General features: G+C 38.0%; 1 pseudogene; it reads left to right on the top strand.

Moving 5' to 3' along the window:
- The window catches only part of LOC122814127, a 29,207-nt pseudogene extending 25,637 nt beyond the window's left edge, over window positions 1-3,570 (top strand).
- The last annotated feature ends 2,126 nt before the right edge of the window (window positions 3,571-5,696 follow it).

The following is a 5,696-nucleotide window of genomic DNA, read 5'->3' as shown; positions in this document are numbered from 1 at the left end:
AGGAAAGTTGGAATTTATAGTTTTTGCATTCTTGGGTGGACCAGATAAGGACTTAAGTGCCTAGGGTTTGAGAGAGGAAAGGGATTAGAAAGATGGATAGAAGAAGGAGATGGAAAATGGAAACAGAAGGAGGAGGCTAAGGTGGTTGTGTTATGTTATGCTAAATGCTTTTAGGAAGTAATAACCAATTAAGAGGGCAAGGATAGAGGGAGACTAAATTAGGATGCGGTGGGTCTGGTATTCCAGCAGGAGAAAATTTCAATAAAAAAAGAACAGCACTTCTTTTTCCAAAAAACATGCTGAATGTAGAACGAGTTGTTTATTTCTGTCCAAACAAATGCAATCTGTATAAACCACCACAGAATAGTGAAGAGAGTCTGGATTCAATGGAAGCTAGCTTTCTTTACTGTAAGCTGCATACATCATTTTTTGGTTCTTTTTTGGAAGAAGTGCTGTTCTTTTGTTAGTGATCTTTTGGTTGGAACCTGCATGTTTCTGCTGGCTTGGAGAAGAAGGCATATTTTTTTATTCCTTCAGGAGACCAAGCTACACTTGACAAGAGTTATGAATTTTGATATAAAATTGGGGTGGGTGGTTGGGGTTGGGTCTGTATTATAACATTGAAGTCTTCCAACTTTGAATGTTATAATATTGAACCCAGTAGAGCGAACACTGGAAATAACGAAGCTGCAGAACACCGAATACTTTCCTAGGAAAGTATTCGGTGGGCCGTTTCTGCAGCTTCATTATTTCCTCGACTGTGGAGCGAAGGTTATGGACCAGGTTAAGGTAAGTGTGTGAACGAAGGTGAGTGTGTGATTCGGCGTGGGTTAGGTGAGTTAGGGTTAGGGTGCGGGTCAGGTAAGTGTGCAATTGTGTGGATATGAGGGTTAGGGTTGGGTTAAGGTAAGTGGATAGCTAGTGGTGTATGTATGGTTTAGTGTAGGGTTTTGTAAAGTGTGTGTGTGTGTGTGTGTGTGTGTGTGTGTTATTTATTTTGGTGTGTTTGTGTTGTGTGTATGTTTGTCGGAACAGCAAATTTTTTCCCTGGGAAAAAATTTGCTATTCTGACTGTTCGGTTTTCTGGTGTTTCGCTCTACTATGGTCGATATTATAACATTTGAAGTTGTAAGACTTCGATGTTATAATATAGACCCATTGGGGTTATCACGGACAAAGATTTAGAATGAAGAAGACCTGAAATATGGCGGGGGGATCTGAGTTTTCACTAAACACATTGTAGAAAACAGAAGACTGACTGTGGGATTATGATATGGTTTGAATGGTAATGAAGGGATGTTTTCTTCAGGAAATTATTAATAGAGATGAGTACACCAACAGTTAAGGGAATAAGCAATGGAATATGAAATATAGGGTGGTAGCATTTCACATGGACTGTAAGAAGAAGTTAGAAGCATGGTGAAGAAGAAGGCCCATTGAACACATACATGAAGAGGTGGAAAAGGTTAAAGAGTATGCATTTATTAAGAATAAATTCAAGCAAGCAAGTTAGACTAAGTTTAATGTAGATGGAGACAGACTGGAATGGCTGGAGATTTGAGAAGTATGGAATGATGACTTTTGGATCATACTGATTCATTTGGGCTAATAGAAACCGCTAACAATGGAGCCATTGTAATCATCTCAAAATGTTGAAATCCATAAGCATGTAAAACACTGTAGAAACAAGTGTTTTTTCAAAATCATCCCATCCCATTACTTATGTAAAGGCATGTGGGAAGGACAAAATCTCAAGAATAAAGTACACCCAGCCATATAATGCATTTGCAGCATTTTGTTGGAAGAAATGTCATAGAAAAACACTAAATAAAATACAATAAATCTAAATAATAAACTCTACATTCTAATATAGATAATACAAATAGTATTCACAATCATCAAAATGTAACCTCACCAAAATGGTGGGAAAAACAGCAAACATAGCACTCAGATAAATTGCGTCTTTACAATCACAGATCAGTAAATGTGCATGCAGATGAAGTGCATTGCTTAAATTATGTGATCCAGATCATGTTCTTGTGGAGCTGTGGTTAAAGGGATTAGTCAGGAAGTCACAAAGGGGGACAGGAAGTGCATGGAAGGGAAAGGGAGTAATAAAGCTGTTGCCAAATTAGCAAATGGTACAGGAGATGGTGGAGAACAGTATAGTGGATATTCTCCAGGATGAAATGCAATCCAATAAGATAAAGGAGGCAAGGCAGTAGAATGAAATGCAATCCAATAAGGCAAAGGAGGCAAGGCAGTAGAACAAAATGTAATCCAATAAGGTAAAGGATACAGGGCAGTAGAACAAAATGTAATCCAATAAGGTAAAGGAGGCAAGGCAGTAGAATGAAATGCAATCCAATAAGGTAAAGGAGGCAAGGCAGTAGAATGAAATGCAATCCAATAAGGTAAAGGAGGCAAGGCAGTAGAACAAAATGTAATCCAATAAGGTAAAGGAGACAGGGCAGTAGAATGAAATGCAATCCAATAAGGTAAAGGAGGCAAGGCAGTAGAATGAAATGCAATCCAATAAGGTAAAGGAGGCAAGGCAGTAGAACAAAATGTAATCCAACAAGGTAAAGGAGACAGGGCAGTAGAACAAAATGTAATCCAATAAGGTAAAGGAGGCAAGGCAGTAGAATGAAATGCAATCCAATAAGGTAAAGGAGACAGGGCAGTAGAAGAAAATACAATCCAATAAGGTAAAGGAAGCAAGACAGTAGAATGAAATGCCATCCAATAAGGTAGAGGAGACAGGGCAGTAGAACAAAATGTAATACAATAAGGTAAAGGAGACAGAGCAGTAGAACAAAATACAATCCAATAAGGTAAAGGAGGCAAGGCAGTAGAATGAAATGCAATCCAATAAGGTAGAGGAGACAGGGCAGTAGAACAAAATGTAATCCAATAAGGTAAAGGAGACAGAGCAGTAGAACAAAATGCAATCCAATAAGGTAAAGGAGGCAAGAGAGTAGAACTCCTGAAATTTCAAAGAATATAATTCTAAACCTTGGAAGAGTGAGAGTAAGTACTATGTCTAAGGCTGGGAAACCTCAAAGAATTTCCCTTACTCATAGGCACAGCAATCTCAGACTTTTATATAGATAGATAGATAGATAGATAGATAGATAGATAGATAGATAGATAGATAGATAGATAATGTGTGTATAATGTAAGTATAATGGTTATGCTGGGCACATACCCATAGTGGGGGTGCAGTAGAGCCAAAGCTTCCTGCAAAAAATGGTTTAATAGCACTACAGGGAGTTTTGAAATTGTTCACTTTTTTTTTCTGAAGAAGTCTGTAGTAGATGAAAGTAAATAAAATTTGTACACTTAAGTCATTGTGTACTCTTACTGAATCATTTTGAGTTTGCCTTGGTGGATTTGTGTGGTTTATAACTGGTGACTTCCACTTATTTGTTCATTTGGGATGTTTCTTTGGTTTTGAGTTTTGAAATCCACTGCATGTTTTTAAATAACACCTTCATTTTCATATTTGTAGGATTAGTAATTAAAGTTCTTCTACTTCCAATAGGACGTGTGTGCAAGATTACTGGATAGATGCTCAGAAAAAAGAGAGGGTCAGGAAGTGAGAGGCAGTGATTAGAGGATTAACAACAGAGAGGGAGTATCAAGAAAGAATGAACATAGAGAAAAGAGTGTCTGAAAGAGAAAAATTAAAAGGTAGACAGATAGACAAAGGCGAAGATGGTATGTCAATATGCGTTCTAGACACAAGGAAATTGGACAAGATTTGATATTGTCAGGCCACAAAGAAAAGATATAAGGAGACAAAAGGAGATTTTACAGGTGTTTGCCAGCTTGAGGACTTGCTTAGAGCAAAGGAGTTAAGGGCAGGAGGAGGAAGATAGGTGAAGAGGTAAGGAGGAAGCAGATGAAGAAACTGAATAATTAGAAATATGGCACAGAGGATGAAAACAGCTGGAATACACTGGCTTTGATGGATATCCTGCATAATAATCAGACAGAGGGTTCGAAGGGAAGCGGGTTAAATAAATGTTTAATGGGATAATGGTAGGGACTAGGTTCTAGAATACTGGAAGGAGGTGGGATTAGTAGTATTATTAATCAGAAAAGGGGAGTAAGGTCACTGTCAGTAAGAGCAAGTTTCTCTGAACATTGTGAATGTTAAAATATATCACATGCTGCTTACAGCTCATTTGGAAAGAATGCTTCAAGGGATCATTGGGAAGGAAAATGTGCAATTTTTAAAAGGAAGCTCCTCAGAGGACTGCTGCAAATTACTGTTCATCATCATGGAGAAGATCTGATATCTGAGACTGGTGCTTTCTTATATGAATACTGGATTTTATCGGTGAGCTGAGATTTTGTGTTTATATGCTGGAGAATTTTATATTTTATGTTGGAGAATAATGGTAAAGGAAATATCTTCCTGTGGGAACAATGTTACAGGAAGTAATTTGTACTGGCAATAGTCATGGCAAACCAAAGACTATCAAGGATGATGCTGGGGCTGGAAAAGGTTAAAGGTTAGTCCTACTTCTATTTTTGTTGGTTAATCTATTTTTACCCAAAATTTTGAGAGGTCATTTAAATACTTGAAGTCAAGAAAGTGGATAAAGATTTATTGCTGGAAAGTATAAATCCTTTTATGGATCACAGTATGATCATTCATATTAAGGTGAGGGAAATGTCATCTGGGGATACTCAACATATTTTGCTAGTGTCTGAAAGTTTCAAGATTTTAACTTCATCCAAATGAGTTTGTAATGGTGACACAGTTTAATGGTTTGATCTTGGGGCTGAAGCTTCTATCTTGGTGGGAAGAGATAAAGTCCCTTCAAGAATTTCCATCATCAAGCAATGCTAGAAGAAGGAATTATGAAGAAAGGGTAGAAAAGATTGGGGGGGCAATTAATCAAGTATTGAGGGAGGATGAGCTCATTAATAGGAAGGATAGGGCTGATAAATATGATGAGCTTAGCTCAGACGTTGTATATAACTAGATATCCTGTCACTTCTGTTAAAGATAAGGTTGACAAGAAGATTCAACAGATGTGTGCCAGGTCTCTGTATAAAGGGATTAGTAAACCATCAAGGGGAAGAAAGGCTGAGGGCAGAACTTGAAGGAGGGCAATTCTTGAAATGCAAAGAAATGTAGTGACATAGAAAGAAGGAAGGCGAAGTAGGGTCAGGGGGCAGATGAATAGAATGAGTTTTGAAATATATATATATATATATATATATATATATATAGAGAGAGAGAGAGACCGAGCGAGGGGAAGATATTGGTCAGCATCTGAGGCTTCCTGAGAGAGGCAGAAGCAGTGACAGGAAGTAGGCTCAACTGATGAGGAAAGAGTGTCACAGATGCCTATGGGGAGTTTAGGAATCAGCATGTGGGTCACATGGTTATTAGATTGGAGGTAGTTTATTACTCAGCTGAAGGATCTATTAGTCAGAAGGAATGAATGAGATAAGAGCCACAAAGGGGCAAAACAGATATGGGAAGGACAATGCAGTTTGAGATAGAGCACTGACTAGGGGAGGAGAAGGATTTAAAAGGGAAGATTATAGAGTACTATAGCGGAGGAGATATAACAAGGTGAGGGAAAGACATGGGCAGTTTGAAGGGCAATGCAAAAGGTAAATCTGGGTTATGATGTGCAGTTTTGTTAGTAACCATCAGACTGAGGAAATGAGGT

This window comes from Protopterus annectens, chromosome 10.part0 (genome assembly GCF_019279795.1).
Source record: "Protopterus annectens isolate FY-2018-M chromosome 10.part0, PAN1.0, whole genome shotgun sequence".
Classification (NCBI taxonomy): Eukaryota; Metazoa; Chordata; order Ceratodontiformes; family Protopteridae; genus Protopterus; species Protopterus annectens.
Note: the sequence above shows the minus strand (reverse complement) of the source record. Positions and strands in the feature narration are given on the sequence as shown.